We start from the raw sequence: 13,014 nt of genomic DNA, 5'->3' as shown, positions 1-13,014 counted from the left end.
TTTTTTCTATCAATCGATGAAAAGATGCGAAAGATATAAGACAATTAGGTTTTGAAAAGTCCACTTGAAACCTTGAACCGCCAGATGATAAAAAAACACATGGTAGTTAGGTCATGATAAAAACCCCAATAAAACCTTCTACGTATTCTAAATGGGAACTGAGTACCCGTAATACCAGTACCTAAAATCAGTAAATTTGAATAATTGTACTAATACGGAATAGACGGGTATGGGTGAAGGTACATGCAAGGATACAAAAGTGTTGCTGCATGTTTTGTGACCGTCGCTATGCAATTCTGTTCAGCCGAAACGATGTACGAAGTTAGGACAACTTCGCCTAGAACAACTTCGCCATAGGCGAAGTTGTAACAACTTCTGCCATAGGAGAAGTTAGAACAACTTCGCCTTGGGCGAAGTTGTAACAACTTCGCCTACAGGCCCAAGCCCGTGAAGTTGTTTATATATATATCTGTGTCTTGTTTAGGTTTGAGTATCCAGAAAAAGTTAGAGTTTTGTGTTCAGTTTATTTGTCTAGAGAGAAACCGAGAGAGAGAGAGTCGTGTGGGACGACCCGAGGTAGAGCTCACCTCGGGTCGGCCGTGTTTCTGTTTATGTTCGGTATGTAACGTTGTTTTGATTATTATAAAAGATCTGCAGATGTGTTTATCCCATTCGTGTGTTTGTTCGTGTATGTGTTTGTGTGTAATCGTGTTCTTCGTCTTCTATACCATAAATGAGTCTAGGAGGATTCCGCACTCCTAGACCTCGTGCGGATCTCGTATCGATCGGCGACGCCCCGCGGGGGGGGGGGGGGACTTACAAGTGGTATCAGAGCCTTAGGCTCTTATGCTATGGTTCGAGATCTGCGTTTTGGTGTTTCTGGCATGTTTCTGATCGTTTCTGGCCGATCAGCGCCGCAGGCGAAGTTATGGGGATCAGGCGAAGTTGTCGCTTAAATTTTAGGGTTTAGGCGAAGATATAAGGTTAAGCGAAGTTATTCACAACTTCGCCTACCTCACAAGTTCGCTTATCTCAGGCGAAGTTATCTGTCAGGCGAAGTTTTGGACAGGCGAAGTTATGGACAGGCGAAGTTGACTTTTAAGCGAAGTTAAAAAAAAAAAAAAAAAGTGTTTGGATTTTTCGTCTGTATGGCCAGGTGTACACGATTATTGTGAGACCGAAGACGTTGTTCCGTCAACGAGTGAATCTTGTTATCTTTTGGTCTTACGTGTGAACAAATACGTGTCAACTCTGGATATGGAGTTGAGTTTGTGAATGGGATATTGATTGAAATTGGATATTGACACATATTTGGGTGTTTGTGGGCAATGAAATTGTTGTTGTTCGAGGTTGACCAACTGAAGAAAGTCAAATTGAACTGAAGGTTTTCGTCATTACTGGATTGCGGTCAGAGCATATTATTTATGTTATTTTCAAGGCGTTCGAGAATTGGATACTGAAACGTGATGCTTATTTATTAAAGTGAAAATTCTGGAACAAGTTGGATTTAATCGGGAATTAAAGTGTTTATGTTCTTGATCGTTATCCCTGGTGATTGAAGATGCTTCGGATTAATTAATGGTCATGTGTGTTAGATTCTGTCAAGATGGTTTTGTGATGAAATTGATCACTTGATGTTGAGTAGTTGAAGATTAAACCTTATCGTATGCCGACGTGTTGGTGAAGTTGTGGAGGGAGCCCAACTTCACGTGTTGGTGAAGTCAGAAGGACTCACGTGATTGGTTGAGATGATCAATTAGGCACGGGGATGCATGCATTTCAAAGACCTCAATCTATTTAGTCGGAGAAGCTTACACTGAAGGGGAGATCTGATATGGAAGACGCTGGGTGATTGGTAGATTTGTGAAGCTACACGACAGTTTCAGACACGGCTGGTTGAAGAGCAAACAGAAGATCATCAGTTAAGAGGGAGTCTGTTGGTGCATGTTTTGTAACAGATGATCTTTTGTGTTTGTTAGAATTGAGAGCAACGGTCAAAGGGGAGTCTGTTGGTGCATGTTTTGTGACCGTCGCTATGCAATTCTGTTCAGCCGAAACGATGTACGAAGTTAGGACAACTTCGCCATAGGCGAAGTTAGAACAACTTCGCCTTGGGCGAAGTTGTAACAACTTCGCCTACAGGCCCAAGCCCGTGAAGTTGTTTATATATATATGTGTGTCTTGTTTAGGTTTGAGTATCCAGAAAAAGTTAGAGTTTTGTGTTCAGTTTATTTGTTTAGAAAGAAACCGAGAGAAAGAGTCGTGTGGGACGACCCGAGGTAGAGCTCACCTCAGGTCGGCCGTGTTTCTGTTTATGTTCGGTATGTAACGTGGTTTTGATTATTGTAAAAGATCTGCAGATGTGTTTATCTCATTCGTGTGTTTGTTCGTGTATGTGTTTGTGTGTAATCGTGTTCTTCGTCTTCTACACCATAAAAGAGTCTAGGAGGATTCCGCACTCCTAGACCTCGTGCGAATCTCGTATCGATCGGCGACGCCCCGCGCGGGGGGACCTACAAAAAGCCGTTAGGCGGACCTTAGACGACGGACTTGGTAGTTTGGATATTATATATGTGTCAAATATCATAGGTTTACTAATATTTATAACAAAATAGGTGAATGTCATTATAAATAAGAAAAATACATTTTTAAATAATAAATTATTTCTAAAAAAATGTTAATTACGAATTGTGTTTTATTTTTTAAAGTTAAAATCGGCCCAAGTTCATCGATTAGATGCGATTCTGGCTAAGGTTGAATGTCTTTGATCGATTCTTATTAATTTGGCGGAGTTAAAGAAACTTGTCTCGGCGAAATACATTGTAGCCACTCGGTCTTCTAAACCTGCTTTTACAACATTGGATAAATGTACCGGTACCGAACAGGTATGAATATGTGTATTCGGGAAAAAAATCTCATCCCTCGAGGGTTGTGACCATTACAGTTTTTTTCCACATGGCAACCAACTTTTTTTTTTTGAATAGTTAATTTTTTCCCCACCTTATTTTATATCTATATCTCAGTTAACACTAGAACACATAATCATTTGACTGAAAGTAACATACATTTATTATTAAATCAAGCTAATGATTATACGTGGCAAACAACTTAAACCCCTTACAAACCTATCCCTAAATTCTAAACTAAACCTGAAGGCTAAACCAAGATTTTTTTTAAACGGAGATGTTAGTTAAGCATTTTGTTTTTTTATTTTTTCTGGTCTTATAATTTCTCAATTATTTTTATGATTTGTTTAAGGTTTTTTCTTACAAAAATATTATGACTAGGTGATCGAGAGTGTTCCAGAAGGATGTGAGAAAACAATTGAGGGTTAGGAAGGGGTTCTCTAGATTCTCACGTTTTTGAAACCTTTAGTTGGGAAATATCGTCCACAACATTCTAGTGTCCCAGCCCACTCATGTGGACTTTGTTTGTCTATTACCTAACATGACAAAAAAACGTTTAGTTAGTAGCCACATGTTCCAATTTCTTATCTTTAAGACTTAAACGATGAAAAAATGGTGTACATAAATTCGGGCAGGTCTTTATCTTATTAAAAGACAAAAACCCTTCTAATTTAAATAAAGAACTCTCTCAAACAGTATCTCAACGTATTTGTTGATTGATTGCAGTTGAGGTAGAAGCAAAAATGGCCTCTAATCGGCAACCGCAAGTTTTAGAAAAATGCGGTATCTCACCACCGCCCAAAACCGTCGGCGAAAGATCAGTGGCGCTTACTCTCTTTGACACCGTACATATCCTTTTCAATCCAATTCATCAGCTTCTATTTTACGATTTCCCTCATCCCAAATCCCATTTCGTCGAAACAATTATTCCAACGCTCAAACACTCGTTGTCCATAACGCTTCAACACTTCTTCCCATTTGCGGGTAACTTGATCTTCTTTCCAGCCGCAAATGACCCAGACGTTCCTAGAAAACCCGAAATCCGTTACGTAGAAGGAGACTCGCTCGCCTTTACTCTCGCAGAATGCGATCTTGATTACAACCAACTCAAACAAAACCATCCGCGGGAATGTAACAAGTTTTTCCCACTTGTACCGCTACTAGAAACACCGTTTAAAGAAAATGGTGTTGTGAAAATCCCGGTTTTTTCGATTCAAGTTACGGTATTTCCTAACTCAGGGTTTACGATCGGGCTCACGAATCATCACTCGCTTTGTGACGCACGAACAAGGTATGATTTCTTGATGGCGTGGACTTCGATATACAAACATGGTACGGATGAGTTGTTCTTAGCTCGTGGATCGCTTCCGTTTTATGATAGGGTTATCGAGTACCCGAGTTCTTTAGATGATTTTTTCTTCAGTTTACCGCCGATTAAATCTATTAATGAAAGCTACAGAGTACCTCAGCTTGATCCCGAAACGGATAAACTTCGATACACATTAGTTTTGACTCGGTCACAAATCAATTGGCTAAAGAAATGGGTGTTGGATCAGCTGCCAACACTGGAATATGTATCATCTTTTGTTGTAGGATGTGGTTTTGTGTGGAGTTGTATAGCGAAATCGCGTTTTCAAGTTGAAGGAGCGAAGGGCGAGTATAAAGTGGAACGGTTTTCGTGTGTTGCCGACTGGAGGACTCGATTAAATCCACCGGTTCCTCAAACTTATTTTGGTAATTGCGTGGGGCCGTGTGTGGCGACGACGAAAACAACCTTAATTACACGAAGCAACGGGTTTCCAACGGCGGTTGAGTTAATAGGGACGGCTATAAGGGAAACTGTAAACAGTAAACAAGGATTGGCTAAAGATTCTATGTCATGGATAGAGAAACTCATGATACAAGTCCCCACAATGGTTGTGGCTGGAACACCAAAATTCAATGTTTACGACATCGATTTTGGATGGGGGAAGATGGAAAAGTACGAGACTATATCGCTTGAGTATGGCGATAAGTTATCTGTTAATGTAAGCAAAGACTCCCCGGAAGATCTTGAGATTGGTTTGTGCCTTAGCCCTAAACAAATGGACGCGTTTATTTCTATATCCGAAAATGAACTAGAAAGCATACTTTCGCATAACCTATAATTCTTAATGTATAACTGTTTTACTTGTTTACAGTTTACATGCATTAGGGTAATAAGAGGTTTGTGACAAGGTCTACTTTATTTAATAAATTATTTGTTTTTGTTTACTTGCATTAGGGTAATAAGAGGTTGTGACGAGGTCTACTTTATGTAATAAACTTATTTGTTTTTTAACTACAAGTGTGACAGCTCATTAACATTTTGTACGTTAAGACAAACAGACACCCTTTAGGGGTTTTTGGGTGAGCTTCTAAAACTTTTTTTTTCTTTTTGTTATTTGTTTATTGAAAAACAAAATGTGTTTGGTAAAACCAGTGTTTTGAAACCCGGCCCGGCCCGGCCGGACCGGTCCTCCGACCGGGACCCGGTCTCTATACTGGGTCGGGTCAGGTATTCAGGCCATTTTTTAAAAACCCGGCCGGGTTTTGCGGGTGGTGGTCAGCCCGGACCCGGCGACCCGACGGGTGAACCGGCAACATGCAATTCCGACTATAATTCCGGCCACAATTCCGGCCGTTGTTCATCCGCCACCTCTCAAAATAAGCAGGTTTGTGAAAGAGAAAAAGAAATAGGGGTGTGTTTTGATCTTATATTTATTTATTTATTTATAATGTAAATAACTTTACACACGGTTCTAACCTAACCTCCCATTTTCAATTTATTATTTATTTATTATTATTATATTACATATTAGTTTTGTTTATATATGTTTTAATTATATATATATATATATATGGCGTTATCCGGGTCAAATACCGGTCCGCCCTTCCGAGTCGGTCCGACCTTTGACCCGGTAAGACGTCCGGGTCAACGTCCGGGCCGGGTGTGAAAACATTGGGTAAAACTCCTTCAAAAGCTTTAAAATGAAGCTTTTTTAAAAATGGTTTTTGTTTTTTCAAAAAACAAATAAACAAAAAAACAAATATAAAAGCTCACTCACACTCATGTCATGTGATGAGTTGGCTTTCAAATAATTTTAACTAGTAGATTCTTTGGCGCGTTGCGCTATGGTTGTCTTACGCATGCAACTTATTTACTGGTTTACTCAAGTTATAGATTTGCAATTAAACCGGGTATGAGGTTGAAGATATTGCTTAAAATAAACACGCTACTAAGGCTATTCTCTATGGTGGGGGCATCGAAGCCCCTCCACAGTGTCACGTAATCGCCACTAAAGAAACGGGGCTTCAAAGCCCTTATTCATAATGTCCTGCTGTGGTTTAAAGCCTCTTGGACACCCTCCTTATATATATATATGTGTGTGTGTGTGTGAGAGAGAGAGAGAGAGAGAGAGAGAGAGAACGGCACCGGTCGTACCAAGGTCGCCCCCTTTCCGCACACAACATGACTGCTCCCAACTGCGGTGTTCCGCATCCCTAAGATATGTGCGACCATAAGGTGGAGTCTAAAAGAGCAAAGAAGTATGTTGTCAAGAGTAAAAATTGTAGTTTGTCACTGTAGTTTTCCTTGATGAATGATGTATAGTTTTATAGTGGGCTTCCAATCTTAACAACCAATCAGTAGCCACAACAAAGTTGTTTTTTTAATAGCAAAAATCTAAAACTCTGAGGACTAAACATGCAAATATCAGAAGTATACTCTAGCATTTAGTTTTCCGTTATAATAATAATAATAATAATAATAACTGATTATATTTTTCACTAAAGTCCTCAACATATAATTTTTGTTTGAAAAGCTAGTAAATTAAATTTGTATGTTAAAGACACTAAAAATATCTAAATTACACGAACTTCTGATATTTTTTAAATAACGACTTGCAAATATTTATCAAGCCACGTGACATATTAATACGAAGGTGCAGTTGGGGACTGGTGGTGTGACTGGCCACAAATGCAAGTGGAGCAAGTCAGGTGGTCCAATTCACGCACACTTGGTTTGACCTGATACAAAGGCGTGGTCTAACACTGGTTGCTAAATTGGAGCAACGGGATTAGTGGGGCCCTTTGACTTCATATGAATCATTTAATTTATTTTTCGTTATAATATTCACATTATTAAAAAATAAGCGTGGTTAATGTTTTGTTAACCTAAGTTTATTATTAGTAACAAAACTGAAAGTTGAAATTAACATAAGTTAGATTGTTACCAAGGGTGGGATTATTAAAATGTTGCACGTTACGTCCTTTTTCACTAACCCAGTTAGATTTTTTCGTTAACTCTCATCACAAGGGATGCACGTGAGGGTAAAAACGTAATTTCCCCTCCCAGATCATTTCCCCCCTTTTATAACACCCCCGTCTTTTCATTCTCATTTTTAATCCTTCATCTTCTTCACCTCTTTGTCTTCTCCGTCGCTCATCTTCCACGATCATCATCATCGATCATCTATTCCATCTAAAAATGACCTGGGAAATACGCGAAACTGGGGAAGATTATGATGTTGACCTAATATACGGTAATGGCTTACTGAAATTACGATTTTTTTCTTTGATAATTAGTTTTTTTTGGGCATTTTACTTACAAAGTTATGGTATTTTGCACCTGGTTATCCAAATATTTTAGCTTAAAGATCCATCACGGTGGTCGATTGACTAGTCCTCCAAATCGCACATATGTAGGAGGCACTTTTAATTCCGTGGACCTGATTGACATTGACAGGTTCTCCATTCACGAAGTTAGTGAAATGATGAATGTGTTAGGGTATTCCACTGTTGATATTATCTTATATCAATTTTTACATCCTGAGAAAGGATTAGATGATGGTCTTGAAGACCTGTGTAGCGACCAAGATGTGCTGAGGTTAGCTACACATGTGGAACATTATAAGCTCATTAATGTATATACTCAACATGGGGTTAAAGATATTAACGAGTTTTGGTCTTCACCTAAGCCAAAAAAGGCATATCATTGTCTATTGAAGAAATTGATGAGCTTGGACCTTATGCTATTGTCCCTGTTATGCAGCCAAGTGGTGCTGGGAAGTCTATTGATTTTGGGCAGTTAAGTGGTGCTGGGAAGTCAATTGATTTTGGGCAGTCAAGTGGTGTTGGGAGGTCAATTGATTTTGGGCAGTCAAGTGGTGTTGGATTAGAGGTGGATGTTGGGTTAAAGGGTGATGAGGTGGATGTTGGGTTAAAGGGTGATATAGATGTTGGGCAACAGGTTGATAGTGGACTAGATGTTGATAGGCTAGATGTTGATTGTAGGGTAGAAGGTGATAGTGGACTAGATGTTGATGTAGATGTTGGGCAACAAGTTGTTGGGCCAGAGGGTGATTGTGGGCTAGATGTTGATATTGGGCCAGAGGTTGATGTTAGAGCAGATGTTGGGCTAGATGTTGATATTGGGCCAGAGGTTGATGTTTGGTTGATGTTAGTGCATATGTTGGGCTAGATGTTGGGCCAGAGGGTGAAGGTGGGCTAGATGGTGATATTGGGCCAGATGGTGAGGATGAGGATGTTGTGCTACAGAGTGAGGTTGATAGTGATATTGAGGGTGGGGTTGAGACTGATAGTGAGGGTGAATATGATAGTGATGATAGTGACTTTAAAGGTAAGTTATGTGAGGATGATAGTGATAGTGATCCTGAAGTTGATATGAGGGAGTACACTAATAATGTTGACTTAGAAGTGAAAGATAAGAACCCTGACCCTAAAGATATAAATATACAAGATGAAATTATTGACAATGACAAAATACCTAGTGGGTCAGAATCTGACGAGAATGATACTGGTATTAGAAAACACCACTTGCCTACTGTTAGAAGGGCAAATGCAAATAAGGATAAGGAATCTAGAGTCAACTTTTTCATAGGGCAAGAGTTTGGGACCAAGCAAGAAGTGAATTTGTTGGTTAAAAGACATTCAGTTGAAAGTAGGAGGAAGCTGTTTTTTGCAAAGGATGATAAAGTCAGATTAAGGGTACAATGTGGTGGTAATTTACCAGATTTTGATATTGATGATCATGGAGTGCATATTGACAGTCAACCAAAAGCCAAAGGACATGCTGGTAAAACAAAGAGAAGTGAAGGGGGTTCTTTAGAAAAAGGGAAACAAAAGGTTGTGGTAGGTAAGACTAAGGGCCCTATTAATGTTGGTGGTAGGGGGGGAAAGACAGACCCAGACAAATTTCAATATCCCTGGTCAATGTTAGTTTCGAAACCAAAAGGTATTGAATCTTGGGTGTTGAGAATATTAAATAATGAGCATAAATGCCTTCAAACAAGGAAAGTTAGTGCTTGCACATCCACCTTTTTATCTTATCAACTACTAGATCAAGTTCACTCCAACCCAGAAATACCTGTCAAGTCTGTGCAAGAGCAATTTCAAATACAATACGAACTAGGAATTTCCAGATTAAAAGCATACAGGGCTAGGGCTAAAGCCAAGAAAATGGTGCAAGGGGATTACACAACACAGTATGGTATGCTTAGGGATTACGTGCTTGAATTGAAAAAACAAAATCCAGGTACCACTGTAAAAATTCAGGTTGAGGAGGGCACAGACACAAATCTACCAACTAGAAGGTTCAAAAGGATCTATGTTTGTTTTGGTGCTTTAAAGCAAGGGTTTAAGGCAATAGGGAGGGATCTACTGGGTCTAGATGGTGCATTCATGAAAGGACCATTCTCAGGTCAAATTTTATCTGCAGTTGGAGTTGACCCAAATAATGGAATCTACCCAGTTTCTTTTGCAGTTGTAGAGACAGAAAATCTCAGCTCTTGGACTTGGTTCCTAGAAAACTTAGGAGATGATCTGAATTTGGGTCCAAACGCATGTTTCACTTTCACGAGTGATAGGCAAAAGGTATGTTATTAATTTTGTGTTTGTTTTTAAGTCATAACTTTCTTGTACACTGCACTATATCTGGATTTAAGTTGTAACTTTCTTGAACAGGGCCTTCTTCCTGCTATTGAAAATTTGTTTCCATGTGCTGAGCACAGATTTTGTGTAAGGCATATTCATGAGAACTTCAAAGCAACTTATAGAGGGAAGTTGTACAAAGATATGTTATATAAGTGTGCTCATGCAACAACAATTCCTGAATTTGAGACAGCAATGGATGAGTTGAAAGCATTAAACCCGGATGTCCAACATTCATCCTAAACACTGGTCTAAGTCACACTTCTCAGGTTTGCACTTTATCTCTTTAATGTGTCAACTACTTTGATTTGTTCATAGGGATGGCAGTGTCTGATATGTTGATTAACAACATGTGTGAAGTTTTTAATGGTAAGATTGTGAAAGGCAGAGACATGCCTATCATATCAGCACTTGAATACATAAGGGAATACTTAATGAGAAGGATAGTGAATGTTTTGGAGGTTATAGACAAGAGTGAAGGGTTGCTTACACCCACTGCCACCACTGAGTTGCAAAACATCAGGACAAATGCAGCCCATTATACTGTTCAGTGGAATGGGGGAGATCTATATCAGGTTAGTGGCAGACCAGGTAAGCAAAGAGTTGTTGACTTGGTTAAGAGGACATGTACATGCAGAAGGTGGGAGCTGACAGGTACGCAATTGTCTATTGTATTTCATTATGTAGTTAGTTGGGTAGTGTTTGAACTATGTTATATATGCAATCCAGGTATTCCTTGTGAACATGTGGTGGCAGCAATTTGGAACAAGGCTCTTAATGGTGAAGGGTTGGTGCAGTGGAAAGCTGGGTTAATCCAGTGCATAGAATGGACACATGGAGACAAGTTTATTCTTTCAAGATCAATCCAATCAATTTCAGGCCCTTATGGCCAAGGTCTCAAGTGCCTACAGCTCTTACTCCTCCCAAACATAACAAACAAGTTGGTAGACCAAAGAAGGCTAGGAAGAGATCAGCATTTGAGTTAGAGGACTTGACTCAAGGTGGTAAGTTGTCAAAGAAAGAAACCAAAGGAGCTTGTTCAAAGTGTGGCAATACAGAACACAACATAAGGACATGCAAGCAGGCAAGGTGATTGGTCTTCTGGAAGATTGGGCAGGATGTAAGAGTGATTTGTCTTTTGGAATATGTTTTAGTTTATATATGTGTTAATGTATGTTTGGATGTTGGTAATTTGGTGTTTTGAACTTGGATTAATGACTTTAGGATGATAATTTGGTGTTTTGAATTTGGATATGTAATGACTGGTTGAATGGTAGATGTAATGACTTTATTTGAATGGTTTATGTAATGACTTTGGTAGTCTCTTTATTTTACTTTATGTAATCCCTTTCTAGTGAATGTCTTTGATTAATTGAGGTAATGACTTTGGTTGATGTTTTTTGACTTTATATTGCATTCACATAGTGGTTATTGCATTCAGCATGTCTAGTGCAGTCCCATTTTGGTTATATTTAGTCAACATATGTCTAGTGCAATCAAAATGTTTCTAGTGCAGTCAAAGTTGGTTATTTAATGTCAACATATGTCTAGTGCAGTCAAAATGTGTCTAGTGCAGTCAAAGTTGGTTATTTGCAGTCAAAATGTGTCTAGTGCAGTGCAAATGTGTAGTCAAAATTAACAATTGGAACCTGATTAACAACCAATACAACCTTAAAAGGGCAATAAACCTTAAAAAACTTACATTAGGATGGTGTCATTAGTCAACAACAACAACAATCAACAATAAAAGACAACACAAACACCTTATTAACCTAAACAAAAGCTACATTCATCTAGAAAAAAAGTACATAGATTATGAAACATATCCAACTAGCAATCAACATCCTTTTCATTTTGCTTGCTTTGTATCCCAGATTCTTGTTTGCTTCCTCAAGCTTGTTCTTAGCTTCTTCAAGACTATTATTAGCTTCCTCAAGACTGTTCTTAGCTCTGAGAAGACCAGGTATGATGTCCATGCACCTTTGACACTTTTTATGGTCAAACCATCCAATAAATTTGCAATTTGAACCCTAATTTCAAGCAAAAACATATAATTACTCGTGTTAAGCACATTCACAGAACCCTAATTCAAGAAGAGAAATAGAAAATTGTACCTAGACAGGGCATGAGTAGAACCGACGTCCTGGATTTTTATCCGTCCAAGAGGTTTTAATCACGGCTTCTTTACCACACTCACAGAACACCATCATTCACGGCTCGTAATTCCCCCAATTTCCCCCAATTTGATAACGGTTGGTAACCCTAATTTCTAATCGAAGGAGGGAAAAGACCGGGGGGGGGGGGGTGTTATAAAAGGGGGGGAAATGATCTGGGAGGGGAAATTACGTTTTTACCCTCACGTGCATCCCATGTGATGAGAGTTAACGAAAAAATCTAACCGGGTTAGTGGAAAAGGACGTAACGTGCAACATTTTGGAAACACAGAACATGATTTCCGCCATTAAGGTTTCTAAAGGACGACTATTGAAAAACCATGAAAACATAAAGGACCTGTTTTGCCATTTTGTCTTTTTTAAATAACGACTTGCTAACTTATAGCAAGCCACACGACATATTAGTAAGAAGGTGCGGTTGAGGCCTGGTTGTGTGGCTGGTGACCCAAATGGAGGTGGTGCGGTCCCCAACCAAAACCGTAATAACATAACTATAATATGATACAAAAACAATCATAATATAAAATCTATTCATAATCAAGTAATGAATACCAGAACATACAATTGAATGGAATCAGGGATGAGATTTTTTCTATCAATCGATGAAAAGATGCGGAAGATATAAGACTATTAGGTTTTGAAAAGTCCACTTGAAACCTTGAACCGCCAGATGATAAAAAAACACATGGTAGTTAGGTCATGATAAAAACCCCAATAAAACCTTCTACGTATTCTAAATGGGAACTGAGTACCCGTAATACCAGTACCTAAAATCAGTAAATTTGAATAATTGTACTAATACGGAATAGACGGGTATGGGTGCAGGTGCATGCAAGGATACAAAAGTGTTGGTGCATGTTTTGTGACCGTCGCTATGCAATTCTGTTCAGCCGAAACGATGTACGAAGTTAGGACAACTTCGCCTAGAACAACTTCGCCATAGGCGAAGTTGTAACAACTTCTGC

The 13,014-nt window shown here is 39.0% G+C and overlaps 1 pseudogene; it reads left to right on the top strand.

Moving 5' to 3' along the window:
• Positions 1-3,649: 3,649 nt before the first annotated feature.
• Positions 3,650-5,188, top strand: LOC143547826 (malonyl-coenzyme A:anthocyanin 3-O-glucoside-6''-O-malonyltransferase pseudogene; annotated as a pseudogene).
• Positions 5,189-13,014: the final 7,826 nt, after the last annotated feature.

Source organism: Bidens hawaiensis, unplaced genomic scaffold (genome assembly GCF_021521415.1).
Source record: "Bidens hawaiensis isolate Kalapana, Puna unplaced genomic scaffold, B.hawaiensis_p1.1 tig00014836_1, whole genome shotgun sequence".
Classification (NCBI taxonomy): Eukaryota; Viridiplantae; Streptophyta; class Magnoliopsida; order Asterales; family Asteraceae; genus Bidens; species Bidens hawaiensis.
Note: the sequence above shows the minus strand (reverse complement) of the source record. Positions and strands in the feature narration are given on the sequence as shown.